Source organism: Microtus oregoni, unplaced genomic scaffold (assembly GCF_018167655.1).
Source record: "Microtus oregoni isolate MIOR12 unplaced genomic scaffold, Mior012 000017F_ref0000208, whole genome shotgun sequence".
NCBI lineage: Eukaryota > Metazoa > Chordata > Mammalia > Rodentia > Cricetidae > Microtus > Microtus oregoni.
This window is the reverse complement of record NW_024543076.1, coordinates 12,918,394-12,936,669: the sequence shown is the minus strand read 5'-3', so window position 1 is coordinate 12,936,669 and position 18,276 is coordinate 12,918,394.

Sequence of the window (18,276 nt, the reverse complement as noted above, 5' to 3'; positions counted from 1 at the left end):
CACACGCGCTTTCTACCTGCTGTGCTCAATCTCAGAACCCAGAGCTGTCATTAAGGAAAAATAGCAACCTTTGTTCTCTCCCCCAGGCACAACGTACTGTGCCAGTTTGCGTTTTTCCTTTTTCCCAAGAAGAAAAAAGAATCTCTCTCTCTCTCTCTCTCTCTCTCTCTCTCTCTCTCTCTCTCTCAACTGGGGAGCCAGACCCAAGCCTTCCATGTTTGTCCTTCCTTCCTTCCTTCCTCCCTCCCTCCCTCCCTCCCTCCCTTTCTTTGTACTTGTGATAGACACATTATTACTGTGGTTCACGAGGCAAGACTTTTCTATATTTTCAAGTTCCTCATGATGACATCAGACCACTTTCTGTAATAGATGGTTTTCATGCTTGATGTGGCAGAGGCACCTCTGAAACGCGCATTTCCATCACAGACAGGGAGGAAAGCAACCCTCGGGCACATGGCCAAGTCTATAAGGACTAGTCAAGTCTCTGAGCTTTCAAAAACTAGACTGGGAATCAGAATAATATATTTTACACTTTTTGACTTAGATTGAACTTTATGTACTCAAACTTCTTATCATTAAATATATCACAAAGTCCAGAGTTTTACATACAAAGGTATGTATAAATAGGACATAGAAAGCTGTCTGAGTTTATGGACACATAATATTTTAGTTGCAGAATATAGAACTTGGTTCTTTTTGTGGCTGCTGCTCAATATGAGAGTTGCCCTTTGCCCCAGAGATCATCGTTGATCGTACTAGGTTTATAGGAAATGAAATTATGTAGTTAGGCAGGAATTAGTAGCCTTGGAATCCATTGAGGATAGACGCTTCATGGAGAGCTTTGAAACAAACCTCCCATTTCCTTGCTAATACTAGAAAGGAAAACATCACAACTGCCCCACTTAGACTCCCCTAGTCAAAAGAATGGAATACTCATGGCCATGAATGAAGATGTAACTTTCTGATCTGCTCCAGAGCCTAGAATATTGCATACTACTGTCTCCTTCCTTAAGAGTTAATCCACAGGGGTCTGTCAAACGCCTTGACCAGGAGACTTCCCACATGAAGGCATACTAGGGAGATTGGAGGAATAATTACCCCTTTAGAGAGGTAACTTACTTGTCCTTACTAGCAACCCTTCCTTCAATGTGTATAGACAACTGCAGCAACAACAGCAACAAACAACAGAAGTTTACCTTTCCCTTGTCCTTTCTTTCTGTCTCTTTCTCTTTCAGATACTATCCGAATGCCTAAGCATGCTTTCGGTGACACTTCATGCGTGCTCGCCTTTCCCCCGAGACTCCCCTCCCCTCTGCCATGCCACTGCTTGCAGACCTCCATTGCTAACATGATGGTTTTCTCCGACCCTAATTCAAAAGGGCATGTGTTTTTCTTCTTCTTCTTTTTTTCCTCTGTCTCTGCCCTCCTGGAAGTTGCTGAAATTACAGTTTGCCTGCCGTGTTGTTTTTCTCTCAAACTCTAATAAAATTAAATTATCCTTGATCTTCCTATTTAGTCCATTTTAAAATTCTTTTATTTGTAAGACTAAGAATACAAAAAGGACCCCCAATTTCTTGGGTAACAATAACACATAGATAACTCTGTGTGCCTCTAAATCCTAAGATGAGACGTTTACAAAGACCGTCTACTTCACAAAGGATCTCAACACCTGGTATTCAAGCCCAGCTACAGATGTTTGCCTTCCTCAGTCTCTTCTTTTCCTGTGGCCATGCCAGCTTTCACCCTGTGTCCTAAGCCACGTCTTAAGGGCCTTGAGTTTGTATAGACCAAGATGTTCACCACCGTCATATATCACTCTCCACCCACTACACATTTTTTCACTTTCTTTTATAGCCAGATGTTCTATCCAAACCACCCATCAAGATGACTTTCCTCCCCATGTGTTTCCTGAACACAAGTATATTGTCTAAAGAGTCAGAAAATACTTTCAGACAAGACTTCTAACTCTGCCCAGGAAAGGTCCTGTAAAAGGGGACCTGATGGAGGAAGGTCATTGGCTAATAAAGGAACTGCCTTGGCCCATTTTATTGGTTAGAAGATAGGTGGGAGGAGTAATCAGAACAGAACACTGGGAGGAACAGGAAGTGAGGTCAGAGTCTCGACAGCTCTGCTCTCGGGAGCAGACACCTGAGAGAGATGCCGTGCCCTGCTCCCAGGATGAAGCTCCGACCCAGGATGGACATAGGCTAGAATCTTCCTGAGGATGAGACACTGTTCATTTCTTCTATTCCGATTTGGTATGATGGACCACGCCCTCCTGAAGGGTTGGTGTGAACACCTTCAGAAAATTGCTTCGCTCAACTGCCAACTGAGATGAAACTAGCACACAGGTTATCCGTGAAAGACCTAATTAACGATGCCCCCATTCAGCAGGAAGCAGTTTGGAGAGAAAAAACTGTGCCCATGTTCCCAAATATGGTTTATAAAAGTCCTTTTACATTTAAAGGGGGATATGATATAGATATGAATAATTTACATTAGTATAGATTTTGCTTTATTGATAGAGATTTAAGGTCAATTTTGTTATATATATAAGTGTTTCTGATTTTGATTAAGGTATTGTGATTGTGTAGTTCATTTAAATATGTACTGTATAATTAAGAAATATAGGTTGTTAATGGATAATCATCGATAATAGTAAAGCTTGTAGTCATGTTAGTTAGATTTTCTAGATATATAGAGATATATTTTAGATAGGCATTCTTCATGTCTTTCAAAGATTACAGAATAGGACATTTAATGTTTTAATAACTGAGGACTTTTCATGACAATGAGACACTTTGCTCCTGGCAGCACCAATCTACTTCAAGAGGAAGATGGGCATCGAAGAGGCTCGTTATGGAGTTTTGATAGCCATTTGGGCAAGAAACTGTTCTTGCCTGGACTATTGCATAAACTGGACACAGAGAACCCGCAGAGAGAGGACTACTGAACTTGCCTAAGGTGAGATGATCTTTCGGGGTTCCTGATTCATTTTGAAAGAGTCTGCGAGACATTCTGCAGGACACAACAGATAGTGACTGAACTGACTTTGAATTTTCCTGCTTTATGGAAATGTCTGCTGGATAGCATGGGCCTGAAGGCTGAAGATGGATGCCCCAACGGTACAAAAGAACTTTGGGTGACTGTCCAGGCAGCAAGATGTCTCTGTCATTTCTAGAGTTTTAAAAGTTGCTTTTTTCTTGTTTGCTTAGTAGTATTGTATCTTTCTGGAGTCTTTGATGGAGTTAAGAATAGTTAGTTATAGTTATAGTTTTCCTTAGTTATGATAAAGATTATTGTAACTTTTACTTGATAACTGTTTTGTTATATGTAATTTTGCTATGTTAAAGTTAAAGCCTTTTTTTTGTTTAAACCGAAAAAGGGGAAATGATGGAGGAAGGTCATTGGCTAATAAAGGAACTGCCTTGGCCCATTTTATTGGTTAGAAGATAGGTGGGAGGAGTAATCAGAACAGAACACTGGGAGGAACAGGAAGTGAGGTCAGAGTCTCGACAGCTCTGCTCTCGGGAGCAGACGCCTGAGAGAGACGCCATGCCCCACTCCCGGGATGAAGCTCCGACCCAGGATGGACATAGGCTAGAATCTTCCTGGTAAGCGCACCTTGGGGTGCCATACACAGATGATTAGAAATGGGCTAAATTAATATGTGAGAATTAGCCTAGAAGAGAATGGGCCAAGCAGTGTTTAAATGAATACAGTCTGTGTGTTGTTATTTCGGGCATAAGCTAGCCGAGCAGGCAGCTGGGGTGCTGGGAATGCAGCCCCGCCGCTCCAATTACTACAGGGACCTAAAAAGGGAAGGGAGGTGGAGCTAGTTCACTTGGAAGAGCACACCTGTGAAAGCATGAGTACCTGAGTTCAGTTCCCACCACCCATGGAAAATGCTGAACACACTGGTATACAACTAAGTCAGAGAAGGTGAATTCTTAGAGTGAATTGGCTGGCCAGCCTAGACAAATCTGTGAGTTCTAGATTCAGCGGGAGACTCTGTGTCAAAGAATAGGGTGCAGAGGAATCGAGGAAAACATCCACTGCTGATTTCTGACCTTCATGCACACGTTAGTGCATCTGCACTCACGAGTTCCTACACTACACCCACATGAACAGATGCACTTACCTATACCACAAGCACCCTTATACACAGAGGAGGTGAGGGCTGGAGAGATGCCTCAGTCAGTGAATTTCATGCCTTGCAAAAAGAAAGACCGAAAGAGTTGAGTTTAATGTCCAGAACCTGCATTTATTACATAATTCACGTGTTCAGTGATTTTGTTTGCTTGTTTGTTTTTAAGAAGAAAAACCACAGATAATCTCAGCTTCTCTGACATGGGAGCCTCTTCTTCTTGGGCATTTCTGTAACAGACAGAGTGCATCTAGTCCTCCTATTTGCAAATCCACAAACCAACAAGTCTCTTGCACAAGCGAGCAGTCAGGGGTGCTGGGTGCAATCCCAGGCTACATTTGCTGATGAAATCAGGTTTGTATAGGAAGTTCTCATTTCTTTTTTCTTTTCTTTTTTGCCTCTTTTTCTTTTTTTGGTATTTTGAGACAGAGTTTCTCTGTAACAGTCCTGGCTATTCTGGGGCTCTTATAGACCAGGCTGGCCTCAAACTCACAGAGATCCACCTACTTCTGCCTCCCAAGTGCTGAAATTAAAGACGTGCACCACCACTGCCTGGCTTTTTTGTTTGTTTGTTTGTTTGTTTATTTGTTTGTTTTCAAGATAGGGTTTCTCTGTGTAACAACCCTGATTGTCCTGGATTTGCTGGGATTTCTCATTTATATAAAGGTATAAATTACAGATAATAGTAAGAAGAAAAGAAAGATGGGCACTTGGTTTCTTAGAAAAGAACAGTTTAATTTGGAGGGAAGACATAGATGTAGAAATTCATGGACCCTCGGAAACAAATATTGAAATCCCAGAGACCAGCAGGACAGTCATCATTCAAACCACCTCAGTCGGGCATTTTGTCACAAGAGAAAACATTGACAAACGCAGGTGGCACACCTTCCTGATAAATGGTATCTTCCTTGTACGCGTAAGGGTGCCCCCAACAGACAAGGGGTTAAAAGAGATATCATACAGGGGCAGATTCATAAGCCAGGGGTGGTGGCTAGTGAATGGCCTTTGCTTTTGTCAATCAGACACACGGCTGAAGCTCAGTTGTCTTCACAGAAAGAACTGCCCACCTAAGGGAGGAATTACAGCTGTCAAGGATATGCTGGATGTGGGCTAGCTGCTTGTTTGGCAGGAAAAGCAGAAAATGGGCAGGGAAAGCAGAAAAAAGGCAGGAAGGATATGGGGAAGATAATACAGTAATATCTGTTAAAGAGACCTTCTTAGGACCCCAAGACTTGGAACCCATGCTGGTTAGACTTTTGTCAACTTGACACAAGCTAGCGTCACCTGGGAAGAGGGTCTGTCAATTGAGAAACTGCCTCTAATTGAGAAACTGCCTCTATCAGAATGGGTGTATAGGTAGTCCATGGGTGGCATTTTCTTGACTGATGTTTGATGTGGGAGGGCCCAGCCCACTGAGGGTGGTACATACCTGGGCAGGTGACTCTAGGCTGTGAAAGAAAGCAGGTTAAGCAAGCCATGGACAACAAGTCAGAAACCATTAGTCATTCATTGCTTCAGTTCCTCCCCACCCCCAGCATTTCTGCCTTGACTTCTCTAAATGGCCCGAGACATGAGACATGCGAATAGAACAAACGTCTCCCCAGGATGCTTTTGGTCATGGTATTTTATTATAGCAATAGAAGGTAAAGTAAGACAGAACCCATGATAGAATTAGACAATGAAGGAGAAGATAATGAGGGTGAAAAAACAGAAGATATTCTTCAAATCTGACTCAATACAGAGGAATAAAAAAATCCCTGTCTCGGCCTGTAGACATGCTTTGATAACGGCTCACTACAAAGTATAATTATACTTTGTAAATAATCTACGAACTGCTTGAGATGAGACGACTTTAACCTCATTAACTTATTTATTTTGGTCTTTTAAAAACATTCTTTCCTGGCACTTAATTAATTAATTGATTAATTAATCAATCAGTACTGGTGACTGAACCTAGGGCTTTGCACATTCTAGGTAAGTACCATTGAGCTGCACGCAGTCATTGACACTCATTTCATATACAGTCATTGGCTTTATCTTCTGAATGTGTTTCCTAAATGCCAATGAAGAGTACTCCAGCACATCTCCAGTGTCTCTTAGTTCAGTACCCCCACAATTCCAAAGCACACAGGTGTGTCTCAGGAATCTGAGCACTCCATGGGCGATCTGTATGAGTCTCTTGTATCTCAGTTATCTTATTTCGGTCTAATCTGGTTGATTCTATCATTGTCCATATTTATGGTGGTTGGTGAAAAGTGTATGTAACACATTTGTAACTCATTATTTAATGTTTTCTTTCCTTGTTTTTCTCTTTTATTTATTTTATATTTATTCTATCACAATTACTCTTTGATCATCTGCCTCTAACTATACTCTCCTATCTTCCTCCTACTGAATCCCTTATTCTTACCAACAAGAATGGAGGAAGACTTTCCATCAATAAATGACAGAGTCTCTCATAGACTGAGTACTGTGGTATGGAGAAACTGAATGATAAACTTATCCATTCTTCCTTTAGACAAAGGCTGTGTAATCTGAAGCAATGAGAAACATCAGTCCTTGATAGATTGGCTCATTTGCTTGATTACTGCCTGCTGAGGTCCCCATGAGTATCAGGGACTAGAGCACATTAGAGGAAGGGCAAGAATTACAACAACCAACCAACAAAAACAAAACCAAAACCTAAACCAAACAACAACAAAAATCCAAAAAACTGTGCGTGATAAAGATAGTGTGTGGTGCCTACCTATCTTATTGAGCTATACATGTCTGTGCTTGTAGGAGAATAAAGGAAGAAGTTAATTCAGCGGAGACCTCGGAAGCAGGATGGAGTATTAGTAACTTTGTTAAACTTCATGGAAGGGTGTTATCTTTGCAATGCAGGAGGGACCCTGGTAGATATGAAGGATTTAGAAGCACGTAAACCAGCTTCACAAAGAGCTAATACAATTTAAAGGGTATGAGAGAAGGACAAAGAAGACAGAAGAGTTCGTTTGCGTCATTCCAAGATAAATACAGCTACATTTGTGCTGCACCAGTGTTCTTAAGGGGAAAAATGATAAAATCCAAATGCTGTAGTAGTGTGCTTCTGGAAGGCTTTGAGGCCGGAGCAACAGATCACAGAAGTCCTAAGTGATGAAATGGTACAGGTGCAAACCATTAAGCTTGTTTGAGGGGTGTTAGTTACTGCCCCCCTGAGAACTCTGTGAACATATATATCCGGCAAGAACTTATACTGGGGTAGTAAACTGGTTGCCCTACCCAGTGCCCTTTTAGCCAGTAGGTGAGACTGATGGAAAGACAAAGTGCTGGCAGAGAGCCGCCACATCAAGGGGAGTTGGCTCCAGAAGCAGCAGGCATGGCAGGCTGGAGTTGGCCTTACTGTCTCTTGAGCCTTAGGGGGTTAAGGCAGTACAAACCAGCCCTGCTGAGATCATCACTGATGGGATGATGCACAGTGGTGCTACAGCAGTATATCCCGAGGATGAGATGATGGGATGGCCCATGAAGAGTGACTGGGGACTGTGTAAGGCTTGGTGGGGCAGTGTCCTCTACATAGGACACTATCCAACACCTTTGACCAAACAGTTAACCCAAGTGCTAAGATCGTTTTTAGTGCTATACTGGACATTGACAACATTTCTTTTTAAGTATCTCCTTTGCTGTCAAAAGCCAATTTGTAGTTGCTTAAAGAGCAGTAACTCTTCCAAGATCTTTCCCACCCTCTCTAGAAAGCTTTATTTATGTGATGCTAGCCCTTGAGTATTTTTTACAGATTTGGGAAAGTATCTGGAAGAACAGTAAAATTAGTAGCTAAGGGGTTTGAATGAAGGTACCTTGTGTGAGTAGAAAGGGTGCTTACAAGAGCCTTAAAGTTGTTGGGTAAAAATGCCAGAAACAGGTTTAGGCTACTTCCATGTGGGTTGTTGGACAAGGAGGATACTGAGGCCTCTCAAAGCATAAAATCTGTTGTCACTATTCTGAGCTGCATGCCAGTACTAGATTGTAAGTGCTTATTGCTAAAGGTACTACACAGTTTGGCTAGACAACAGGGAAGTGTGATCTAAAAGCTTATGCTCTAAAGATTAGCTTCAAAGGACCTGAAATTGGGTTCCTGGTACTGGCACTAACAATCCTTGCCATGGCCTCTGCATACTATGGTGCCAACATACCAGCTAACCTGTGTCAACTGGTTAGCAATAATGACATAAATGTTATTGGTGCAACCAATTGCTTTCTAATATGTCAAGTACTTTAAGCCAGGACAAACATGATGGAGGAGGCCATAGGTCCCAGTGGAGAAGCAACTACTATTGTTTTGTTGAGTGAATGTGATATGCCCATCAAATTAATTGCCTTCTAGACATTTCTGTTTATACCCATACATTGTTCTGTTGTCAGCCTTGGTTGATCATGGAGGGATTTTTGTTTTCTCTGTGCAATGGGAAGCATACTATACAAACTCATAACTGCTCAAGCTCCCAAGGGGGAAAAATGACATTTGGTGTGGCATAATGGCCCAGTACGCAGTCACAAATAGGGAGAAAGGATGAAAGAAAGGCAGAGCTGGAGGCAGGGGCTGAGCGCTAAGTAGTTATTTCCTCTGAAATGAAACATTCTCCAAAAAGGAGGCACTTCATAAGACTCTTAAAGAGTGTGGATAGCTTACAATGCCCACATGGCCACTCTCCAAGGTGACAGAAGCAGTGAGCAGTTGCTGAGCAGAGCAGGTCCTTTGCCAGCTGAACTGCCTGGAAGTTGTGCTGCGAGCTTCAGGCACGACCCCTTGCTAAACCATCACCTCTCGAAAGTCAATTTGCATCACCCATGTTTCTGTAACTGCCACTCACCTACCCTCCTACCTCACCAGGTCCCTAAGCTAGGCTTGGGGGAGATTGTTTTTGTTTTCTTGTCATCAGAGTCCTACCTGGGGTGAATAGACATTTGTTCATGTATTCCTAAGGATGGACACACACACACACACACACACACACACACACACACACACACACGTATCCTTAAGCAAAGGGACTATGAGAATTTAGTAGTATGTTTTTCTCTTTTAGATTTTCCACAGTCTTTAAATTTCCTTTCTTCCTTCCTTCCTTCCTTCCTTCCTTTCCTTCCTCCTTCCTTCCTTCTTTCTGTTTTGGGGAATTGAATTTAGGGCCTCTCTCTGGTGTTAAACACCTCTTTACCACCGAGTTATACTCCCAGCCATATATTCCTTAAGCTTTCTACAGTGAACAGAAGTTACTCTTATGATTTTAATACATTATTCTTCTTTAACAACAAAAATCACCAACAAATAAATTTGGGTATCAGTCTGTCTTTCCTGTATGTCTTATTCAATCTCTCTGTACATCTTGTCAATTTCTTTTTCAAAATATACTGCTTCCCACTACTTCCTCTGCCTAGCCACTAATATAAGCAGGACTTGTTGTGGTTGTTGTTTGTTTTATACTTGAGCATCCTCTAGTCCAGGCTCTTGGTGAGGTGGCCTTTTCCTTTCCCACTGGTTTTGTCTCCCACTACTTGCTCCCTCATTCCCACACCTTGACACACCTTGCACATATTCCTCTTACACACAATTGGGTGGTTTCTGTGCAGGAGCATTGGAGTGTGGTGCTTATGCCTAAACTGTTCACTTTTCTAGGCGTCTACTTTCTTATCCACCATTGTTTTTCTTCTTGGTGGTTGAGTAAGCAACAGATTGCGTTTCTCTGACCCTGCTTGTTTTCTGTCTTTCTTATGCTTTGCTCCTTCCTCTCTGGTACTCAGAACTGGGTCTAGCACATAACAAGTGATTTGTGAGTATGTATGGAATGAACACTTCTGTCTCCTGGGCAGTGCACGATTTCTACAGTCAGTCTGGCTGTGCAGGGTCGGGGAAGGGGGAAGGGTTCCCAACTCATCACTGTTACCACCGACCTCTCCTTTGTACAGAGTCAATCCTTGCCTGTTCTACAGCTATGTTTTTGTTCCCTCAGAAATTTCAATTAGAAACCACTAACAAAATACTTGTGGGCTTAGCTGATTTTAATGACAATTTTCAAGATAAAAAGGAAACAACTTTAGGGCAACGTGTACTCCCATCATGCTTAAGACTGGATCTCTTTGCCTCTGGGGATCCTCGAGTTCCTGGTTCTCTCATCTGCCTCTCTCCCTTCTAAGCCTGCCTGCTACTTTCTCTTTTTGTCTCAGAGACGTTAATTTTTTTTTCTCCTTGCCTCAGAGAGAATATTCCCTTTCCTTCAAATAAGTGATCCTAGCCAACACCTGGCTCTGTAATGAGGAGCAGAAAACCCACAGTCGCAAACACTCTTGTGACCATTTTCCCCCTGAGAATCCAGGAGCCAGCTGCTAATACTTTCTACATACCATTTTCTCTATTATTCTCTATTCATTGTTAGCGGAGAAAATGAAGGTCAAAGAAATTATTCTATCAAGCACCCACGCCCGAAAGAAAGTCAGACAGGCCTCATATTCGTCTTCCATGAAGATTGACACGGCACAAGGAAAAGCCTATTTCTCTTTCTATCAAATTTAATATTTTTCATTTTTTTCTTTCTAAATTTTTTTGTATTTATTTACTTATTTTGGTGTGTGTGTGCGTGCGCACGTGCGCGTGTGTGTGCATGCCGTATGTATTTAGGTACCCATGAAGGCCCAAAAAGTATCAGTTCCCTGTAGCTGGAGTTGTGTGTGGTCGCCATTTATCTAGTGTGGGTGCTGATGACGGAACCACGTGGTCTGCAGGAGCTGTAAGCACTCTTCACCACCGAGCCATCCATCTCTGTAGCATGCTCCCTTTCATGTTCTGATTCTTCTAAGGACTGTGGAATCTTTTTTCTTTTTAAAGTAGGCTATTATTTATCTATGTTTACTTTTATATCATTTCCAGTTACTTCATTCTTCCTCCTCACAAGTTCAGACACGGAGGCTGTTTGAACACATCCACATCACCCGCCCTCTCCAGCTCTAGACTTTTCATGCGTAGTCGAGCTAGGATCTGGAACACACGTTTTCACCATTTTCACTTTTGACAATTTACAGATGATGGTGTGTAGCCGGCACCACACATGTTGAGTTTGATATTCTCAGTGAATTTTTAAAGTGTGTGGAAAAATGTGACATTGGAGCAAAAAGATCTTATGCACAAAGATTTGACGGCCAGGGAGCAGACAGCAGGGCAGACACGTGGTGATGATGCAGATGTTCACAGCTGGGAAAACAACCACTCTTAGGTGTTACTGTTCCATTGCTGTCATGAAATATCATGACCAAAAGCAACTCATAGAAAGAAAGTTTCATTTATGGTTCTGGAGAGGGAGAGAAAAAGTCCACAAAGAGGTGGACGCAGGGCAGCAAGTGCCCTGAATGGGAAGCTGGTGGAACAATCTCAACCACATACAGGAAGCAAAGAGTGCCAATAGGAAGTGGGACTGTGCTATATCTAAACCTCCAAGGCTGCCCTCAGCGGGTGCTACCGTCGGCAAGGACCTATTAAAGATTTCATAATCTCCCTAAACAGTATTCTAGGTGTTTGTGTGTGTGTGTGTGTGTGTGTGTGTGTGTGTGTGTGTGTAAAATCAAGTGTTTATGTACATGAGCCCCTAGAGACCATTTCTCATTCAAATCAAAACATTCTTGCTCTAACCTCATAGGCTCATGACCATATCATAATACAAAAAAAGCATTTAGCCAAACATTAAAAATTTTCACAGTATTTAGAAATTCATAAATTAATTTATTTTTATTTTGTTTGTACAGGTGTTTTGCCTGGTGTGTGCCTGTGTACCATGTGTGTGCAGTGTGCACAGAGCCATATGAGGGCAGCAGATACCCTGGGAGAAGAGTTAAAAATTACTGTGAGCCAGCACGCTCGTGGTGCTGGCAATCAAACCTGAGTCCTCTGGAAGAGAATTTGGTGCTCTTAACTGCTGAGCCATCTCTCCATCCCCTAAAGTTCCCACAGTCCTTAACAGTCTCAGTACTGATCAAAAGCCTCCTTGAATCACATTTTTGCAGCAACTTTGGTTTTCTAGGAGCAAGAAACCCTTTCAGCTTTCTTTCACAAATAGGAGGCTTAGTGGGTGGAGTCCTGCTGGAGTCCCTGAGAGAAGGAAGCTTTTCTTTAATGGAGCTAATTCCTTAGTAATTACAGCCCCCTATAGCAGGGCTTTGGCTGGTGCATTAAGCTTCCTGGTGTTCTTATCCTTCCCAAATTGTATTATCATTTTTTTTATCTGTTGTCCCACTTGTTGCTTTAGTGGGGACATGTATAAAAGTAATCATTAATAACCAAACCACAGACTTAAAGTTATGTTGGCTTGATATTTACTCCATGAAAGAAATTAGTTCATTAATTTTAAATCTAGCCTCAGGCAAATTCTTAGGATGTAGGTAGAAAGCAGCCAGATTCTTTACCAAAACCTAAAGAATGGCCTCTAGTCCAGCTGGTAATAAAGTCCTTGCTTCCTCATGGAGTGGACTTTCGTTGTCGGCTTTACTCACAGTACTGTTATCTTCCAGAATCTTCCTGGAACAGCTAAGCAAAGAAGCAGCCACCTGCTGTAGGAAATTTAAGGAAAACCCTACCAGTAGTGGAGGCTCTGTTACGTCTCTTCCACTACTTCAAGGTACAACAGCCTGTCACATGCCAGTCGTTGCAAAAGAAGGAGCTATTGCTGAATCCCTTGAAGCAGATGGAGTTAAAAAAAATCTCAAAGGTCAAAACATGGCAGTTGCACAGTATAAAGATAATTTAATTAAAATAATTTTTTCTTTCTGTGTGCCTTGCAATTGGTGGAAACTTAGATTTGAAGAAACCATTATTTCTAAAGCTATTGGTCAGTGGAAGTATTATACTTTCTTCATACAATATCTTACTTGATTCTCTAACAAACCTGGATGGTACTTGCTTGTTTATTTTTGTCTGGTCATCTTCTAATACTTTTCATGACTATAATGCCGTATACTAACTGAAAAAGTAATGACAGCATGTATAAGACACATAACAGGTGTGGGAAAATGACTTAGTCAGTAAAGGACTTGCTGCACAATCGTGAGGACCTGGGTTTGGATTCCCAGAACTCATGTAAAAATGCTGGTAGATGCATGCATCTGTTATCTTATATCAGGAAGGGTGGATATAAATAATTTCCTGGAGCTACCTGGGAAGCCAGTCTTGCCCCTTGGTTAACACTGGGTTCTGTGAGAGACCCTAGGTCAATAGATAAGGTAAAGTGATTGAGGAAGATACCCGATGTCAATGTTTAAGCTTTACATGCGTGCACAGACAGGCACTCACATGTGTACATACACATTCCACATACCCACTTACATTCCATGTTATCCATAGTTATGTAATATATAACCACACATAAATTATAATGATATTCATCATGTGTGTTGCAACTGAAAAACTGAAGCTCAGAGATTTTAAGTGATTTGAATAATTATACAGACTGTAAATAACAGGATCAAATCTTAGGATCTTGTCTTGGAAAAATGTGAGGACTCCATCTATTTACAAAAGTCCTGACATGTTATATTTAGAACATGATCTCTCTGGACCCTAGGAGAAAAGGGTACCTAGGAATTTTACCAGACTCATCCTGCATCTCTCTGACCCAGTGTCGAAAACAGTCATCTAGTTGTATGCTTTGGCTTGTAAGAAAGCACCTAACAGGCTCCAGCAGAAAAGCAGGTGCAAGCGAGGTTGCAGATGAAGGGTTTAGTGCTTCTGTGAAATCTTGGGCCCAGGTTCCTTCTATGTCTTAATCATGCTATCCTTAGTATAAGCTTCATCCTCAAATGACAGTGAGCCAGTTACAGCTATCACATGCCAAGGATCCAAAGGAGAACAGAGAGAAAATCTTCCCAAAAGCTTCCATGTAACTTGTGAGCATCAGGCTGAAAGCTCATTCTTGCGTAGGTAACAAAGAAGGGAAATTGAGTTCCCATTCTAGGCGAATGCAGTCTTTGGATAGTGCAATGTGATGTTGGCTGTCACCTATGAAGTTTGCACCTGAGATTCATTTGCAAAAGCCCCTCCTTTCACACACACACACACACACACACACACACACACACACACAATCTCATAGCGTTGCAAGCACATTTCCAATTTTGTGTTGAGTTACATTCATAGTGGGTTGCAGAATAGACACACTTGCAAATGCAGTGATATATATATATATATAATTGGGGTTTAGGTCATCTCCTGATTCACAATCAATCTCTGTAAGCCAAGAAAATAAATAATTCAGAGATTCTACATTAAAAACACTTGCCTCAAGGTGTACTATTGGGAGTGTACTTAATTTTTAATTGGTATCCACACAGTTGTTCACTGTGATATTCTCTTCTAACCTGTAAACCAGATACACCTTATACCATTCCTGCCACCAAACAGAACTTCTGAAGTTGTACTATGACTCCACCTTCAATTAACTTTGCAACATTGCTTCAATTAGCATAAAACTCCGACCAAGGAACTCTCCACAATTCAAACAGAAACAGTAGAAGAAAACAGCATTCAGGTGTATTCAGCAGGAGACCAAACCAAGGAGACCTTGGCCGGCTGCTAGCAGGGTGACAGGAATTGTGTGGCGGCTGCACTGTCTGATCTGAAGCGAGATCCTGAGCAGGGCACAGGAAAGACCTTGTGTTCTTTCAGAAGCCATTCAGCAAGAAGCAGGGAGGAGTGGAGTCGGACTATGACAAGATAATAGATTTTTCTGTCAGGAAAAGAGAAGCATGTACAGCCATTATTTCACGGAACAAAGAATGAAAAGAAGACCTTTGTTCCGGAAGGCATTTGAAAAGATTGCATTAATCCTTAAGCAGGAGCCACCTGTGAGACTATGTGAAACACTGTCTGTCTGATACCAGCACTGAAGAAGTTACAGTAACTTCGCTACTGTGTGACATGTAGACTCCCATAGTCCACACTACTGCTAGAGATGGGTCCTTTGGAAAACAACAAGTTTATATTTTAGAGTCGGTAAAGTACTTACAAGAAGGGTATTTACATCTCCCCTTACTCCCAACTTTGCCCAGCAATCTTTTCTACTTCCAATATCCAGGAGGATAACTATACATTTTTTCTTTGGGTTCACCTTCTTATTTAGCTTCTCTAGGATCATGAATTATGGCTCAATGTCCTTTATTTATGGCTAGAATCCACTTATGAGTGAGTACATACCATATTCATCTTTTTGGGTCTGGATGATCTCACTCAGTAAAATGTTTTCTATTTCCATCCATTTGTATGCAAAATTCAAGATGCCATTGTTTTTTACTGCTGAAAAACTCTAAAGTGTATCTGTGCCACACCTTCTTTATCCATTCTTTTATTGAGGGGCACCTAGGTTATTTCCAGGTTCTGGCTATTACAAATAGTGCTGCTATGAACATAGTAGAACAAATACTTTTGCAGTATGATTGGGCATCTCTTGGGTATATTCCCAAGAGTGGAATTGCTGGGTCCTGAGGTAGGTTGACTCACAGTTTCCTGAGAAACTGCCACACTGACATCCAAAATGGTTGCACAAGTTTGCATTACCACCAACACTACCCCTTACTCCACATCCTCTCCAGCATAGGCTATCATTGGTGTTTTGATTTTAGCCATTCTGACAGGTGTAAGATGGTATCTCAAAGTTGTTTTGATTTGCATTTCCCTGATTGCTAAGAAGGTTGAGCATGACCTTGAGTGTCTTTTGGCCATATGAACTTCTTCTTTTGAGAATTTTCTGTTCAGTTCAGTACCCCATTTTTTAATTGGGTCAGTTAGAGTTTTAATGTCTAGATTCTTAAGTTCTTTATATATTTTGGAGATCAGACCTTTGTCTGATGCAGGGTTGGTGAAGATCTTCTCCCAACCAATAGGTTGCCTTTTTGTCTTAGTGACAGTGTCCTTTGCTTTACAGAAGCTTCTTAGTTTCAGAAGGTCCCATTTATTCATTGTTGCTCTTATTGTCTGTGCTACTGGGGTTCTACGTAGGAAGTGGTCTCCTGTGCACAGGTGTTGTAGATTACTTCCCACTTTCTCTTTTATCAGGGGAGATGGGGAGAGAGAAGGGAGAAGGGGAGGATTGGGGAGAGCTTGAGGGAATGGGATGGTTGGGATAGAGGAAAAGTGGATATGGGAGCAGGGAAGTAGATATCTTAATTAAGGGAGCCATTTTAGGGTTGGCAAGAGATTTGACTCTAGAGAGGTTCTCAGGTGTCCAAGGAGATGTCCCCAGCTTGTTCCTTGGGCAGCAGAGGAGAGGGGGACTGAACTGGCCCTATCCTATAGCCACACTGATGAATATCTTGCATATCACCATAGAACCTTCATCCAGCGATGGATGGAGATAGAGACAGAGACCCACATTGGAGCACTGGACTGAGCTCCCAAGGTCCAAATGAGGAGCAGAAGGAGGAAGAACATGAGCAAGGAAGTCAGGACCGCAAGGGGTACGTCTACCCACTGAGACAGTGGGATTGATGTAATGGGAGCTCACCAAGGCCAGCTGGACTGGGATAGATGGAGCATCTGATCAAACTGGAGCCAAGGACAATGACACTGGGTTTTGATCCTACTGCATGGACTGGCCTTGCGGGAGCCTAGCCAGTTTGGATGTTCACCTTCCTAGACCTGGATGGAGGGGGGAGGACCTTGGACTTTCCACAGGGCAAGGAACCCTGACTGCTCTTAGGACTGGAGAGGGAGGGGGAGGGGGAGTGAGGGGAGTGGGAGGGAAGTGAGAGGAGGTGAGGAGGTGGAAATTTTTAATAAATAAAAAAAATACTTCAGGTAAAAAAAAAAAGAAGGGTATTTACAGAGTACTCTAAGCAGAAACCTCAGAGATATCATCGTTTTGAGAAAACACTTTGAAGAGGGCAAAGAAGGCAGCGGGCTGCTCCCCGCGGGAGACAAGGGGAGACAAAGGGAGACAACCTGGAACTATATCCAACCCTGGCAATGCACAAATGCCAAAGAAGCAACCATTACTTCCAAGACACCCTGCCGTAACAGGAAGGCGGCGGCAGCCCCGGGGGGACAGTGACTGGAAGTCTGACTGGTCAGTTTTCTGCAGCAGGTTGTTAATGTACCACTTGAGAACTCCTGGTGGGCCCTTCATCTTATTTCCCTCTTGGCAGAGAGAATTGTGTCCATTCGGGGTGGGTCCCCAAAGAGAAGTGATTTAGTGTGAGGACACACCTGATTCTCAGCTTGCCAGGCTTTCCATTGAAAGGTGACAGGTTAGGGTGTTTCGCTTATAACACAAGTTGATCCTGTAGTAAGTAGAACTCCATCATCTACTTGAGAAGCACCTTTAGGGGGAATTGGAGTAGTGAATCTTAGGAGAGAAAGCAGGGAAGGGGAAAAGTGGAGGGGGTGTGTGATGCTATTTCGTGTAACCGCTTATGCGAGCCCCACCATCAGGGTGCACATAGCATTTAATTTAATTTTGCAAAGATAACTGTTACGACAGGCAGTAACTATTATACAAGGGTTGAACGATGTCAGACATCTTCGTGTGATTCTGAAATTTCATTTCTGCTCTTTGGCTTAGAATGGCTATTATATTCTGCAGAACAGACCGATGTAAGTTGTTCCTTAATGTTCAAATGCACATGATTCAGGAAGATTGCTGCCAGTTCTCTCTGATCATTTTTCTTTGATTCGATAACCTTTCTTGATGCAATTTTTCTTATATTTCCCCCTCTGGGTGCTGTCTCTCTAAATATCCATTTTACAATTGCCGCCAGAGCTCACGGATTGAGCATGACAGAGAGGACCTTAAAGGAGATTATGCATAGCTCTGATCTAGCCCAGGGCTCACAAATCAAAGTTTGCCCTGTAGACAAGACACGGTGAAATTGAAAGTAACTACACTTTATATGGAAATTAACTGCTTCTAGAATGCACAATAGCTAAGCATATATCAAGCCAAAGACAATGAGCATATGAAATGTATTTCCACATTCAGGCTATTCCCCGTCCTCCTTCTTCATGTATACACACAGAATTTTCTCCGTGTGTTCTGCTACATCAAAAAGTTAAGCTTATTTTTAAAGCATTATCTTGTGTTTTGGTATTTAAAAGAACGCAGGAAATTTCCTTTTGA